At 44.9% G+C, this 15,014-nt stretch overlaps 1 long non-coding RNA gene across 1 annotated transcript; it reads right to left on the bottom strand.

Annotated features, from left to right (window-relative positions):
- Positions 1-336: 336 nt before the first annotated feature.
- Positions 337-14,412, bottom strand: LOC116665746. Its single transcript, XR_004322403.1, has 2 exons — positions 13,947-14,412; positions 337-1,636 (listed from the first exon to the last, which is right to left on the bottom strand). It is a non-coding gene; the product is annotated as an uncharacterized LOC116665746 (long non-coding RNA).
- Between the last annotated feature and the right edge of the window lie 602 nt (positions 14,413-15,014).

Raw genomic sequence — 15,014 nt, 5'->3', positions numbered from 1 at the left:
TTTTCTGTAAGGATGTTGCTGAAGATTTTTTTTTTTTCATCCCATGGCATCTTCTTTATGAGAAAAAAAAATTAAAATAATACGTTTTCTTCTTTGGCCTTTTACCCCAGGAATTGTACTTATTGTGAGCAGTGGGATTTTGTTTTCAATTTCGACAGACACCAAAAGTCATGCAGGTATCTTAATATACATAAACCTTTTTGCATTCACTGCTGGAAACCTAGGAGTAACAATTATGACCTGCCTTTAGAAAGTGCCCACCTAGTTGTAGTTTGATGGGGACATGATTATTGTTCTAGCTGACGAATTGTGAGGTTTTTGTTTTGTGTTGTTTTGTTTTTAAGTGTTCCATCTTTATCAGAAAAGCAACCCAAAAAAGGACTCTCTGCCACAGGGCCACCTCTGGACCCACCCAGGCAGAGCCCGTCCCACAGAACCTGGTCACGGCCACCTTGTGCTGGGGACCAGCACATTTACAAAGTCAACACTTCAGAATAAAGGATGGGGGCCTGCTGAGCTCACAGGACCCGCCACCTGTGCATGGCCCATGGGCCTGTGGTGGGGATGCCCCGCCGTGTGGGCAGGAGGGCCCCTGGCAGGAGGGCGCTGGGTGGGGTGCATGGGGAGCAGCCCCTCAGATGTCCATGTAGTCATCATCCTTGTCTGTCTGGCTTTCCAGTGAGGACTCCTGGCTCGACATCTCCAGGACCTCCAGGGCCGGCTGGCACAGGCTCTCCTTCCTCATGTTGGTAGCCGACTGGGCAGATAGGAGGGCCGACTTCAGCTTGGTCTCCTCCGAGATAGTGCCTTTGGGTGAGTGACCTCGGGGGAATACTTGGTGGCAGCCAAGGGGATGACCAGCTTAGGCATGTTGGGCCGGAAGTGCAACTTGGCCTGGCCGGGCTCTGCCTTGCCCAGGTGGCACATGGGTGGCTGGGCACTCCCATCTCTGGGTACCTTGGAGCTGGCGCCCTGGCTGCAGGTGGGCTCGGCGCCTGTATGGGGAATGGCTTTTGCTGGCCAGCAGTGTGGCTCTGCCGGCGGGGGGAGCCTCAGGGGCCGTCTTCCCCTGCTCGCTGCACCATGGCTTCTGGGGCTGGAAGCCTGTACCCTCTGCCCGTCCTCCCAGCTCTTCTCCTTCTGGGCCCAGAGAGGCCGTGCTGTGGGTGGCCTCAGGCCTGTGTGGCCATTGGGGCCCTGGGTCCTTGGATGGGTCTGGGGTGGCGGCTGATGCCGAGTGAGGACCGGTGATGACAGCCGAGGCAGGAGCCGGCTCAGGACGAGGCTTGGTGTGGGCGTCACTGGGCCACTGGAGAGCTGCTGGCTGGCACAGGATCAGAGGCCGTGAGGGTCACTGCTGCAGGAAAGAAGTTCTTCCAACTGTCCTTGGGGTGCTTTGGGGTGGTGGGTGTGTCCCCTGCAGCCTGCCTCCTTGTCCACCTGCTTGATGGGCATGTATGTCTGGGACATGATCCTCCCGATGCAGCCCAGGTGGTAGCCATGCCCTTCTGGCCCTGCTGCCGCACCAGGCAGTTCTGAGCTGAAGCAACCAGTTGTCGGTTTGAGACCCTTCAGAGCTCTCTTTCCCTCTGTTAAAACAACATTTGAGAAGGCAGTTGCTCCGTCATTCTGAGTCCTGAAGTGTGAAGAATGAGGAGCAGAGGCTCTGGTCACCCCTCAGTGGACTTAAACCAAAGTGAGAAATAAACTTTTGTTTGGTTAAATCATGAAGATCTTAGTTTTTATTATTATTGTTGTTATTGCAGCAAAACTTAACCTATCCTACCTGATTCCTAGTTAATAAGTACCAAATCAAGGGTTTGGACCAGTGTGGCCTTTCTCCAGAGCCCTTGCCATTACCTAATGTACAACAGAGATCATCAAAACCATCCACTGCACAGATAAATTCGAACATAAGAATATAGATAAAAGTGCTTTGTAATCTGTAAACACTTTATAAACATTTTATGAAAGGAAGTAATATTGTCAAACTTAATGATACTGATACTGATCTGGCCTCCTTAACATGGCTCTGAGGTCTTTGGGGAAAGGAATTCTTGAGCATTTTGAGGTCTTACATACTCCTGGAGTATGTCTGCCTTATTATAGGACATCTTACAAGTTCTTAAAGAATTCTTGTTGAATTGTATTTAATGGGTGATGCAGAGGATCAAGAAAATACTTTTGTGACACAGAAGCCCATTTTTTTACTGGTCCTCATAATAATAGGACTTTGCCTGTTAAAACTTTGGGAGCAAGATTGCTTACCTTTGCAGAGGACAAAAACCAGGAGGTTTCTAGCAGCTAATGTTTAGTTCCTAAGGAAAGTGTCAGAGGGAGGCTGGAGGTCAGGATGGACTGTTCCAGACCCCAGGGAGGAGAGATGGAAGTAAATCATGAATATGATCACCACTGAAGCTGAGAAAGAGCCTATTAATGTCATGTAATCAATTTCAAAAAGATACAGTTGCACTTAGGGTATTTAAACCTTGGAGGTTGAAACTAAATCATACTTGTCACATGCACACAGTATCACTAATGAGCTTATGTAAATATTTAATCTTCTCTATTTGCATTACTCAGCCCAGCCTATCACACCAGCCTTTTCCCTAATACCATAATCCAGCCTCGTAGAACCACTCGGGTTTCTGGAACTCACCATGCTTTTTTATGCCTCCTACTTTCACATGTGCCTTTGCCTCTGAGCTCCCATCTTTCCCCCTCTTCCTACCCAGTAACCACCCACACATCCTTCAGGGCTCAGCTCAGACACATCCTCCCTGCTTCCTACTTTGGGAAACCTTGCCTGAACCTTCTACAACTTCCCATCTTAGTAGAATTTTTAGTTTCCTCGTCTATGCTCCCATTACACCTTGCTAACATTCCATAATCCTGAGTATTACACCTATCTGTTCAAAAAACATTTATGAAATCTTACTATGCACCAGTCAGTCATGGCGCCAGGTGCTGAGTATACAGAAGTGAATAAGAAATTATACTTCTTTGTGAACTTATTAACAGGAAGTGTCTCATTTTTTAACTCGCAAGCATCATGCAATTGTGGGCTTATAAACATAGAAATATTTCTCTGCTGCCGTATCTAATAAAGATGGGAAAAGAGGTGAGATTGAAAGAGAGTTCTAATGTAGTCAGAACTGTGTTTTCTTTCTATTTGTGTCCATATCCTGCATCCATCAGGACTGTTTTGGAAGTGACAGGAGAGCAATTCAAGCTGGATGAGTTGCAAAAGGAAATATATTGGCTTATGGACTCCAGAAAAGATTGACCATCCAAGCTAGGGGAAGGTCAAGGATGGAACCTAATTTTAGGAGCAATAATAATAACAAATAGTGATTTGAGTGCTACTCAGAGTCTCTCTGTGTTTTACATTTCGACTTTCTCTGTCTGCTCTTTTTATTTTCTCTGTTGGGAGCTTGGCTTCTTTGGCCTGGAGGGAAGCATGGTCACCAAGACCTCCTCGGTTTTCTGTCTGACACCTTTCACCACTGGTGGCAGACGGCTAATGCTTCTTGGTTACAGACTGACAAGTCCCAGAGCAGGGTGCTGATTGGCTCAGCCCTGACCCCTCGCCCAATCCTGGGGCTGCTCAGTGTTCCCAGGGGATTAGAGAACCACGATTGGCCTGGTTGACTCAGATGCTCACCTTCAAACAACCATGAAAGGCTAGAGGGGTAAAGTAATGCAGTCTCTCTGGAAACAAATGGTAGGCAGATAGCCACCATTTTCTACGCATTGTTTCTATCATTCATTCAACATTCTTCACATGCTTATTATGTTTCATGCATTCTGCCAAGATGAGCTGGGGAAGAGAAATAAAGGGTAGGCAATTCTTATCTGATCACCTGGTGGGAGAGGCTAGAGAGGCAATGTGGCCTAGGGGTTAGGTACTCGGGGATTAAAAATGCCAGGCTTAGTATCTTAGTTATAAGACTTACTCTTATACCCAGGACTCTGATTTCAGTCTCTTCGTCTATAAAATGGGGGTAACAATCAACTCTCTCATGAAACAGCTGTGAGGTTTAGGGAGCCACGTGTAAAATACCTCATAGTGCCTCCCACGGAGTAAGCACTCAATCAAATTTAGCTATCATTTCATGTATGATCATAAGTCAAGGTGGAGGGAATTATGTTTTGAAATGAAAATACAGGGGGAGGGTATAGCTTAGTGGTAGAGCACGTGCTTACCATACAAAAGTTCCTGGGTTCAATCCCCAGTACCTCCATCAAATCAATAAACCCTATGCAAAGGAACTCAGACAATTAATACTGGCAGTAAGGTCCAAAGAAAGCATCGTAGAAGAATCATTTAATCTTTAACAGTTGAACAGGATTTGAACAGAAGGGATAGAAGATAAATGGCACTTAAGAAAGATGGACAATTCAGGAAGAAGGAGCAGCATGGGTCCAAATAAGAGGACGTGACATGAGCAAAGGAAGTTTTGATTTATACAGGGTTTTTAGAGTCTGAGACACACACACACACACACATAGGATAGAAGATGTTACTATAAAGGAGGTTTGTATTGAGACTGTGAAGAAATTGAAAGCCAAGCAAAGGGATTGGGACTTGATTGAATAGAAAAGGGAGAGTCACTGAAGGTTTTGGAGCCTGGAACTGAGTAACAGGATCTAAACACACATTTGTCACTGAATAAAGGCATTTATTAGAGCCTAAGTTACTAAAAGAATAAATTAGAACTCCCTTTCAGTCTCATCTCTTTCTCTGTCTTTGTTAGATATGGGTGCAGAGAAACATTTCTCCATGATTAGGAAACAGTATCATAAGGACTCTTTTAAATGACAACCAGCACTCAATCTCAGTTTTGGAGGGCAATAAGGAACAGTGTGGACTATGGCAAATTAGGGACCGTGAGTCCCTCAAAAGAGGACAACCACTTCTCAGCTTCATTAGATGTTTAACATGCAGCTGTACAGGCCCAGTGTTAGTAAATATTCTGATGGGTCTAGAAAAGCTTAAAAATCTAGATTTTTTGTGAAATCCTCACTTTGTTTTGTTTTCATGTTGGCTGAATTGTGTGTTTTTCCTTTTTTTTTCTTAATCTATAGGTTAAATGAAGTATCTATGGACTGAATTTGTCTTATGGACTGAATTTGTCTTATGGACCATCAGTTCGAGGGCCCTGGATTCAAGATGACCCAGAATTAAATACTGATCTGGAGATCTGGAAACCTTTACTGTATGACCATTCCACAGTTTTTGCTAAAGGATTCAGCAATGAAAACAAAGAAAGAAAATGTCATGCACTAGAAGTATTCCCAGAAAACCAAAAGACATCTAAAGAGCTGAAGTTATCAAATGTAAAAGAAATTAATTAAAATTTTAAAAACAAAAAAGACACATAGAGAGAGCTCATAACAACCACAGATGGATTTTCACATTTAGAGTCATAACCTAGGAGTCTGATTTTCGATTCTACATGACATTTTCCATGGATGCTGCTTAAAAAAAAAAAAAAAAAAAAAAAAAAAAAAAAAAAAAAGAAGACTAAGGTACAGTGACATGGAGAGAATCCAGGCTTTAGCATTTGAGAAATCTGAGTTAAAATGACTAATTTTTTTATTATTATTATTGAAGAACAGTCAATTACAATGTGTCAATCTCTGGTGTATAGCACAATTTCCCAGTCATGCTTGTACATACATATACTCATTGTCGTATTTGGCTGTCATTTTGACAGGAACATTTATATGGTAAAGTATTACCTGTAGCAGTTTATATCACTTACTTATTGCTGCGCAATGCTGTAGAAGAAGCAACTACAAAATACCAGCATCAACAACAATAAGCATGTGTTGCTTATTGATCTCAGCTGGCCTTGCACGTGCTTCTTCAAGTTTACTCTGTTCCCCATGTCTCTCCGCTTCCTACTTGCATGAGCAGCACACAGCATGCCCAGGACCTTCACATGATGATGACAGAGATGGAGGAGAAGAGATAGCAAGAAATATGCAAGGCCTCCTGAAGCTTCAGTTCACACCTGGCACATGATCTCCCTTTCTATCAGCCAAAGGAAGGCACTTGGTAGAAGGCATGGGTATGGAGAGGCACAAAGAATCTTTGCAGTCTACCACACACACCAAAACTGGGAACAGCTCAGATGCCAACCAACTTACAATGGACAGATAAATCAGGGCCCAGTTCCCAAACAGAAAATATTACAGCAATAAAGATGAATGTGCCGAGGCTTCACTCAGCAACCTGGATAAATCTTACAAACTTGCTATTGAAGGAAAGAAGGAAAACACAAATGAATAAATACAATATGTATCTATCCCTAAAAAGTTCAAAGAGAGGCAAATTCAACTAGATTGTGTATCTACTCATATAGGTGGTAAAACCATAAAAACAAGGGGAGAAAATGATTATCAGAAAAGTTGAAACAGTGGCTCTGTCTGTTCTAAGTGTCCTGATCAGAAAGGGACAGAAGGGGAGATGGGGCTGCTCTGTCCTGACCTGGACTGTAGTTACTCAGCTGCTTTGTCATTGTTTGTCAGACTCTGCATTTACGTTTTAAACAGTTTTCCATATGAATGCTGTACTTCATTAAAATTGTTTTTTTAAGTTCAGTTATAAGTCAAAATACACAGTTTAAAAGTTATGGATGAAAAACATCCAGTTTTGCTATTTAAATCTGATGCGATTGGGAGAGAGCTATGTTAACTCTGTACCTCCATTTTTTCCTTTGGTGACAGGCTTGTCTTTGGTCTCTCAGGCTTGTCCTAAGGAGTAGATGAGAAAGTGCCTAAGAGAAGATTTTTAAAAATGTATATTAAAATAATTTCTATGCCTTTGACATTAAGAAAACGAGAGAGAGACTAATTCTGAAATCATGTTCCCTAGCAGTGCTTTTTGTATTTTCTTATTTCTCTAAAAGGGGAATAAAGCAGTGGAGGAACGTGTACTCAAGTGTATATAATTCCAAAGTAACTAATTCAAGGGGAAGAGGGTCCCGATAACCATAAAACACCCAAATCCCAAAGATGAGCCACAGGGCAGTGTGGGAGCACCCCCAGTACATTTGGGAGCCCCACCAGAATACAAAGCGCTAGGAGAATTTTTTTAAGTTCATCCCTTTATCCTTCTGGTGTGAAGAAAATGAGTCCAGGAAGCTTCTCAGTGTGTAAATCAGATCCATCCCTGTGATCACTGACACCGAGGACTCTCAGGACAGGACGGCTCTGGAGAGGAGCATGGAGTGGCCAGCCCCTCAGTTCAGGGCTCCCTGCTGCCTGCCAGATGGAGCTGGGTCCTCCCGGGAGGTCTGCCCCAACAGCAAACGGTTATCTTTACCCCATCCTTCATGTCCCCTCTTATCAGCAGAGGAATGTGGGGAGGTAGCAGGCATTAGCTGTGAAGGCATTTGGGATTTTGTGAGGGTGAGTGCGTCAGAATGGGGGCCTACACGCCTTCAGCACCTTCTCCAAATAGGTGTGTGTGACCTGTCGCGGTGGAATCCTCTGGTCCAGCTGAAGGTGTGAGCCTCAAAGACTGCACAGATACTATTAAAAGGAGCCAGCATTTCTGAGTCCTTGCTGTTTACAAACACCGTCTTAAGAGCTCACTGAACCCCCAGCCAACACTTTCGGCCAACAACCAGGTTCCATTCTTACCTCTCTTTTTAACTTCAGAAAGTGAGGCAGGGAGAGACGGTATAGGAGCTAGAGGTGACCCAGGTAAAGTGGACTAAGATTCAGGTGAGATGGGTGCCCATGCTGGTGGGACAGCCCTGGTCTGAGGAGTGGTTGGGGGCGTGACGGGGGAAAGCTGGGTACTGGACGGTAACCGTGGCCGACTTTGCAGCCTTTGTTCTATGGCTTTGCTTTTTTCTCAGACATCTCACACACTTGCAAATGTAAGTATAAAACCCGTTCCCAAACCAACTACACAGAAGTGATTCTTTGCTTCTCCCCTGTTTCAGATCATTTGCTATCTTGGGCACAGAAAATAGAGAAATTGACACACTGCATATGATGCCAGCCAGGATTACTGTATCATTTTCCAACGACTTTGGGTCCATGAGTTGGGTTTCGTCTGCTATCAGTTACCCTTTCTCTCTGGAAAGGGAGTTGTTGAAATAATCACAGAGAATAGGTACACTCTCCCCCCACCCCCGGGCCCCTCTCCCCCCAGCTCACGGGGGCGGGGGAACCTTTCCCACCCCTCAGCCTCTCCGGCCCCAGCTGCGGGGGCCTGGTCCTCCCGACTTTATAGAGAAAGGGAATTCCAAGGAGAACCTTGGGCTGGTTTATTTTTAATTGTTGACCTCCAAGGCCTTCTGTTTGCATCTGTTTATTAAATCGCGAGCTCAGCTGTGAAATGCCCTTTATGATGTTGTTTTATTGGTGGGCCATTCAGGGACCCAGCGCCACACAAACAGGATAAATATTTTTCTTTGCAGCGCACACCCCACGTTGGGGGCCACGGAACAAGGGGAGTGAGGATCGTTTGTTTACGAGCTCTGATTCATTCATTACTTGGCCAGGAGCTGTGAAATGTAAATCTCACATTCCGCGGGACAATCACCGCCAGCTTGAGCTCATTTGGAGGTGTGATGTTCCACTCAAAAGGAGGCTGTTAATTTTATTGACCAAATTTGGAAAGTGGGCGCTCCAAAATTAAATAGGGACTTCGGAAAAGAAATGAAACTTTAGGTTTCTCAAAGACCTGGAGAGTGGTCATAGGGTTTTGTTTTTTGATTTTTTTTTTTTGTCTCCCCACCCCCTCATCCACCCCCACCCCACACCCAACCTCCAACAAAGAAACTTCAAATGCCAGTGCTGTTTACCGGAAGCATAAAGTAAAATAGCTGTTTGCCTCATTTTCTAGTTTCAAAAGAGTTGCTCTCTCTGAGATAGGTTTGTCAGTATTAATTACAGCAACCTTTGCTGAGCGCTTGGCTCTCTGCTTTCATTACATTATCTCCTGTAATTCACACAGCCACCTCGGAAGGGCTTGTTGTTATGGCCCCTGTGTTACACGCCGGAAACTGGAGCTCAAAGCAAAGGAGACTCTTGCCTTGGGCCCCAGGGCTGAGGCTCAAAAGCAGCAGGTCCACTCTGACTCCAGGACCTGGGTGCCTCAGCCACCCGGCTCTCCTGCTCTCTCTTTCAAAGTTGACTTGTCTGGTGCTTTAGAGCGACAGTTCCCAGCAGCCACTAAGCAGTTAGGGACTGCAGATTCAACCCGTTCTGTTCACGCTCAGAACAAAAACAGGAATCTGAGCGGCCGAAAGAGCTCAAAAGCTCCAAAGAAGAAATATCTTCAACTTCAAAAGTCATCCTTGGGGTTCCTGGTCCCCGCCCCTCCTTGCGCTCTCTTTACGCCTGGCAGGAAAGGGTCAATTCAAATCAAATGAGGCAGAGACTGAGATGGCACAGGGCATCCGGGGCTCCACTGGGTGTTTACCCACAGAATGAGTGGGCCCAGGTCAATATTTGGACGTGGCGAAGGCCCGGTTTATAATTGTGCAGACTTGTCTCTGAATTGGGCTTTGAAATGTGCGTTTGCCATGTTTCTCTGTGGCCTCATTCTTTTCGGAGGGGAAAGGCTATTTGGGGAGATTTTCTTTAGAAAGGTTGCTGGGGGCAGCGAAGAAAAAGGGACAAGTTCAGAATATCCCAACGTGATATGAAAAAAAAATGTAAACCATGTCACAAAAGCTCTGCCATCAAGAAATGTTATTGTTGGTTGAATGGTAGGAACCATCTGGGTCTCTTTTAATGACCGGGGGCCCCCTCAGTAGATGGTACAGATGCCTCTTTTGTTATTGGTGCGATCTTGTAAATAGTTAAAATATTTACCAAGGCACCTCTGAGCCGGAGCTATCCCATTTTATTATTTATACCTTTTCAGAGGGACAAAAATGGAGGTGTCCACTAAACGTGATGGATTAGGCTTATAAACAGCCATTATGGCCGTCAAACCTCGAATGTCAGCTTCTCCTTTGTGTCTGCGCATTTCTAAGCTAACCAGTGATCCATGCATAAGATAGGAGGTTAAGAATGCGCAGAGAAAAGGAGGGTTGGCTCCCAGCAAGATGTATCTTCTGCTGATTAGAAATACAGCTGTAGAAAGTGAGGGGGGACGCTGGGCAGGAGGCGAGAAAAGGGACGTGCGTGTGCGTGTGCGTGCGTCTGTGTGCATGCGTGAGCGCGTGTGCGCGTGTGTGCCTGTGTGTGTAGGCAGAAGAGAGGGAGCTGGGAGGTGCAGAAGTCTGGACTGCAACCTGACACGCTGCATTTCAGTTCTCAAATTTGAGACTGAAAACCTGCAAGGCCTCTACCTGCCAAGCATCCTTCAGCTGTTTTCTTAACTGATTGCAGCTGGCTTTTGTTTTCCCAAGATAAAAATCAGGAAATGCAAAAATTGAATAGGATTTAAGAAGATAAAGGATGGGCCCTCCCTGGGAAGAGGGAAAAGGGCCAGCCAGCAGGTACCAAAGCTTGTGGACAGAGGGAGAACCTGTCTCGTGCTAATTAAGTAAAACATCTTAAAATGGGACAGAGGCAGCCTGTGTGGCAGGTGATCTGTGTGATGCCTAGAAGCTGAACCAGAGTGACCGACTCCCAAAAGTGAGACTCAAAATACCTGGTAAAGTTAGATGTTAAGGAAAGAGGATATTTTTAAGTCAAACTATTTATAATTTATAATAGGATACATTATCAATCCCATTAGTGCAAGAAAACAAAGTAACTTTTCTTGCAGGTAAAGGGGGTGAATGTAAATTATATTATTGTTGGCCCAGGATTTTGCTGCACATGTGTTGGAAACAGTTTCTGTCAAAAGTGGCTTCCATTATAATTTTACTTTTAAACCCCAGCTCCTTTAATCTCCCAGAGTTTGTTGCTGATTTCCTGCCACAAACTATGCCTGCAACTCAGCCCCTTGCTCTCTTAAAAGGAAGCTGTAGAGTTCACAGGCAAACAGCTCGTGCTTGCTTTAGAAAGGATCAGGCTCCAAGCGCTGAAAAATCATCTACCAACTCTAAACAGAAAGTAGAATTTTAATTTTGGTGAAATATTTCCTAGCTGTGTCCTCTAGGATCTAACTGAGAATGTATGACCTCATTTATTTATTTACTTATTTACTTGTTTATTTTGGGGACTTGGATGAGAACTTATTGATGTAACTAACAGAAAATTGTATTTCCCCATGGCTTTGCACACAGAAGAGAAAAAGAAGACATTTAGAGAATACTAAGAAACTAACAAACTTCCTTCTCAGATTAGTAACCAAGGGGCAGCTCCATCCTGAGGATTCCCCCCTTGGGTTTCCTTTAACCACCTCCTGGAGAAATATCACACCACCCCTCCCTGCCCCAATCAGGCTGGTATCTACCACATTAGTATGCTGGTGCATTAACTAATTTGCCTCTATAAATGCTGAGATCTGAATCACACCACTGTTTTGGCTAGAGACTAAATAATTTCTCTCATCACTTTCTTTGGAGAGAAAAAAAAAAGAAAGAAAAAGAAACACATACACACACACACACACAACACACATTTTCTAAACAGCTTTCTAACTCAGGCTACGCTCCTTGACATTAATAAGTGGGTGATGATTTGGCTCAGAAGCATCGTCTATAAAACGGACGCTCAATGTAAACCTCCTTTAAGACAGTAATTTTACTTTTTACTCAAGATTACAAGTAATACTAATAACTTTGATCTGCCAACCCTCATGTAATAATCACAAATTCCTATCCAGGCTCTCTTGATGGTTCCCTTGGCAAATTTCAAAATACAAACACGCTACTATGCCCATGCTTGGATTACTGCTACATGTAATCTCACCCATTCATGAATGAAAAAGAACTTTCAGTAACTCAGAAAAATTTGACAAAGCAAAAAGAGCTTGGAAAATTTCAGGCAGTTGAACCAAACATTTTTAACATTCTATATGATTATACAAAAATGGAACACTTATATGTTATGCATCACATGGTTCGTAGGGCCCATCCACAGAGCCCAGAGCCACTAGTTGCATCACTTCCGTAGCCCCTGCTTTCCTGATAAACACACACACACACACACACACACACACACACACACACACACACACACCCTAAAATACTACACTGAAGTCTGAAAAAACACCCACAAACTTTCAGAAGGCGTATCCTTCTGTCCTCTTAGATAACCCTGGACAGTTACTTTGAAAATGGCTCTCACCACTTTTATAAGAAACAAAAAGATTTGTGCTCTCATTGATACCTCCTCTCTATCCATCTAGTCAGGAGCTTTTGATTATTCCTGAAAGAAGCCAGTTCCAGAAGCCCAGCTGACCTCTCTCTAATATCAGGATGCAAGGCAGCTGACATTTTGGTCATCAGTGAGGAAAATCTCCAGGTAGGGCTATCAGATTTAGCAAATAAAAATATAGGATATCCAGTTAAACCTGAAGTTCAGATAATCAAGAAACTTTCATTTTTATCATAAGTATGTTCCCATTTGAGATATACTTATCTGGCAGCACTACTACAAGAAAGCCTGACATTGAGTGTATTTCTGCTAGAGATGAGCAATCTAGACCCAGAAAGAAGCCTGGAGCCTAGGGACTCTGGGAGAGTGACTGATCCTGGGCATCTTACTTCTTACTTTATGATTTTAAATAAGAAAGAGGGTACACACGCCCAGGACACGGAAGAACTCTCAGAGTGAAGTGTCTCACTGAGGGATAGGAAGGCAGTGGCAGCCCCTGGGAGGCTGTCACCAGCAACTAACTAGAGCTAACATCTAGTCTAACACAGTAACTCACTCTTCCTCACAATAATCCAATGAGGTAGAACTGTTATGCCCATTTTACAGATGTAGACACTGAGGCACAGTTTCCAGGGCCACACAGCTGTGGAACAGAGATTTCAACCCAGTCTGGCTCCAGCTTAAAATAAAATGATAGCAAATCCTTAAAAGAAACAATTTAACTTTCCCAAGGACCTCAGCTGTACACAGAGGCTAAAATTAAAATGGCTACTCCCTCATTTCCACCACATACCCTGCCACCTCTGCCCTGGCATTGTTGGAGCCCCAGACCATGCCTGGTCTGCCCAGTGAGGAATCAGTGCTGGAAACAGGGTGGGGAGGAAGATGTGTGAGAGAGAACAGGACAGTGGTGAGCCCCTGTGATACCCCACCAGAGTCCCCTCTCCGACCCATCTCTCCCAACCTACAGGGGCAGAGGGCAGTCAAAGGCGTGAGCCTGCAGGCCCAAATGAGGAACTCTGGCAAAAACTTTTTTAAATTTAAAGACCACCCAGGTGCATGCTGGTCTGTCCCCAGTTTAGGGTCTTTGCCTCTCGCTTTCCAGCAAGAAAAGAAACAGATGTGATGCCCATTCATGTCTCATGGAGACAGAAGGGGAGGGAGGAACCAGGGGGCTGGGGGTGGGGGGAGCGCAGCACTGTCTTTGGCCTATGCATTCTGTCTTGAGGGACGGGGACTTAACTTCCACAGGGTCTGAGCTTGTGGCTGTCACCTGTCAACTCAAAGTCCGGCACATGGTAGGCGATCAATACATGGATGTTCAATTGAATTAAAATTAAATAATGCAATCAAAACTCTTGGTGGTGCCCAGGGAGTGGGTTTAGGACTGGCCTGGCTTTGGGATTTGGATCCTGACCAGATGAGTTTCACTTGGTTGGAGTTACCATTTGTTGAGGGGTCGGGGGATGGCTGGCTTCCCTCCTTCCCTCCCTGGACTCGTTCAGTTCAGATTGTCCTAAACAATTATCCCCAAAGGGGGAAAAAAAAAAAAGTCCTGTTGAACAAATCCTCCACTTTTGTCTCCTCTGGGGCTGCAGACCGTGGCCCTTGCTTATTCAGCCCTCCCTCCCCCCCCCATCCTGTGCCTGGGACGGTCTGTGGTTATGAGTCAATGATCAGACAGGAAAGGGCACGCTTACCATAGGGGAGGAGGATTCAGCAGGGCTCTCGGCTTTGATGCTGGCTCTTACATCCTGAATGCATGAAAGGCTATGGGAGGGAAAGGAAGAAATATAAAAGCAGAAAGGAAGAAAATGTTATTAAAAAAAGAAGTTGAAAAAAGGGGTGGGGGGAGTGCTTAGTCTGAAATGTATCATCGACAAATATCTCAGGGAGACAAAAGCTAGTTAAAAGCTAAGCAGAGATAAGCCGTCTCCTTCAGTGACTCATCTTCCCAGGGAATAATGGCAAAGAGGCGGTGTTTGGGAGGGAAGTGATGTGCAAATAGCAGTGTCCATGAAGCTGGGGTTAATTACAGGAAGGACTTCCAGGGTAATTGCCAATAAACAACGGGACAAGCAGAACTGGGCATCCGTGCTTGTGCTTGGATGTCAGCTCTCTGTGATTCGAGCAGGCTCCCCAAACACTGGCCCTGCCTCTGGGCGGTACCCAGAGGGCAGTACTCCTCCTTCAGAAGAGCCTCAGGCTGGGACCCTGTTGCCTTGTGGTCTGACCCAGCACCCCCAACACCCCAGTCCAGGACAGCCCCTTCTCACATTAATGCCTGAAAAATACAGGAATAAACTGCTGGCTATGCTGTTAAGAAATGAACAATCTTGGCTCAAGAAAAGGCAAGAAGCACCCCTAAACCACCAGCTAAGTCCAGCCTGGGTATGGAGAACCAGGATTGGTATCTCTAAGTGTTTTTTTAAAAACGAGTGGGTTTCCCTCGGAGGCACCAAAAGCAGTTTGTCTTCGTCTCATGCCCCCTTTTAAGAGATTAAAACTTATGTTATCACTATGCAATTTAAGTACAACTTGTGCTGGTTAAGTCCAGAAACCCACCACATCCTGGGGACGCAGAGTTAGAAGAAGTAGGAAGCTGGGAAGCACTTAGAAATGTTGGAAAAGAAAACCCCGCCCTCCTGCCAGCTCCCTCCATAGTCACCGTCTTGTATGAACTGATACACTTTCAGGATCCTGAAGGCGCACAGTTACCTCTCAGCTGCCCTGCTAAGGCAGTTCAGTGGAAACTCACATGAAGCAGA

This window comes from Camelus ferus, chromosome 9 (genome assembly GCF_009834535.1).
Source record: "Camelus ferus isolate YT-003-E chromosome 9, BCGSAC_Cfer_1.0, whole genome shotgun sequence".
Taxonomy (NCBI): Eukaryota; Metazoa; Chordata; class Mammalia; order Artiodactyla; family Camelidae; genus Camelus; species Camelus ferus.
Note: the sequence above shows the minus strand (reverse complement) of the source record. Positions and strands in the feature narration are given on the sequence as shown.